Raw genomic sequence first — 1,655 nt, forward strand, 5'->3', positions numbered from 1 at the left:
ATATTCGCGATATTTGCATTTTTTATTGCGCGGACCTAAATTTTCCAGCGAAGCCTTAGCTCGAGAGGAATAAAATTCGTCGCTTGACCAATGAAAAACTTACTTAGATTAACCTCATTATTCATTACGTTTCTGTTCGCGCAGCACTTCTCTCTAGGAATTGTGCTTGTTGAAACTGCGATGGGAGTCCGAGACCGTGTCGAAAGCTGAAAAACGAATAGACCTCTTTTTTATCGTTCCCGTTCTTCACTTTACTATTCCGATGACTGCAAAGGGGAAAGTGTTCCTATGTCTCTGTCACTGTACAAATCTAACATAAGTACCATTGCAAGGTTATGTTTAATTAAACTTTTTAAGTTTTATTTTGAGTTTCTTAGTCTCGTAAATAATAATCTGTCGCTGTGAGTTTCATTTTCTATATTTATTATTCACAGGTTATAATCACAGGATAATCACTTTTAATTTTCAAATAACGCTCCAAATTGGACTAGGGGCGGAAAAGAATTAATGGTGGGAGGTGGTAAGGAGTGGGGTGTCCTGCTTTTCCTATACAGTCATCTGGACACCCTGTACGAGAACTTTTTCAAAATTTAGATTGTTTCAACAGGTAAAATTACTAAAAAATTTGAGTCGACGATCCGGGTGCACCAGATCGAGCACCAGGTAGTATAATACGTATTCTACGAGAACTTTTAAGAAATTTAAATTTTGTGAACAATGAAAACAATTCCAAATGGTGAGTTGGCAACCCGGGTGAACCAGGTCGCTCTTCAGGTAATTTAGTACGTATTCTACGAGAATATTTCGAAAATTTCGATTATTCTAAAAGCCAAAATTACTCAAAATTAGAGTCGACCTGGGGCGCGACCTGGTGCATCCGGATCGTCGACTCACAATTTTTTTGTCATTTTGGATGTTGGAACAATCTAAATTCGAAAAGAGATTTCGTAGAATACGTGCAAAACTACCTGGGCGCGACCTAGTGCACCCGGATCGTCGACTCACAATTTTTAGTCATTTTGGCTGTAGAAACAATCTAAATTTTGAAAAAGTTGTCATAGAATACGTACTAAGATACCTGGGGCGCGACCTGGTGCACCCGTCTCGACGACTAATCATTTGAAACTGTTTTCATTATTCACAAAATTTAAATTTTTTTAAAGTCCTCGTAGAATACGTATTAAACTACATGTTTCTCGGTCCGGTGCACCTAGATCGTCGGCTCACAATTTTTAGTAATTTTTAGTAGATGTGTGGTAGAACTCCAAACCTTTTTGACAGCGTATGTAGGCTGCCAGTTAAAATCCTTTCAGTAAACGTAGCTTTCTTGATTAAATATTTAAAAATGTATTTCTAAAGGAAATAAAGCTTTTAAGATTTATTCAATTTAAAAAAGTAAAGAATGTATTAAAAGGAAGAAGACAATCAAAACTTGGCGCAATGAGAAGGCTCACTTTTTCTCAGACTTCGGATGATTACCGCCCAATATGTCGAAGGCATTTTGGTTAAATTTTTTTGAAGAAATTTTTCATTGGCATCAGGGTCTTATGAGAATACTTAGGTATAAAACATGCATTTCTTAAAGTATTAGATTGGCAAAAATTTCGACCAAGGATAGGGGTCCTCCTCAGTGTCAAATATAAGATTTAAACAAG

This window comes from Belonocnema kinseyi, chromosome 9 (genome assembly GCF_010883055.1).
Source record: "Belonocnema kinseyi isolate 2016_QV_RU_SX_M_011 chromosome 9, B_treatae_v1, whole genome shotgun sequence".
NCBI lineage: Eukaryota > Metazoa > Arthropoda > Insecta > Hymenoptera > Cynipidae > Belonocnema > Belonocnema kinseyi.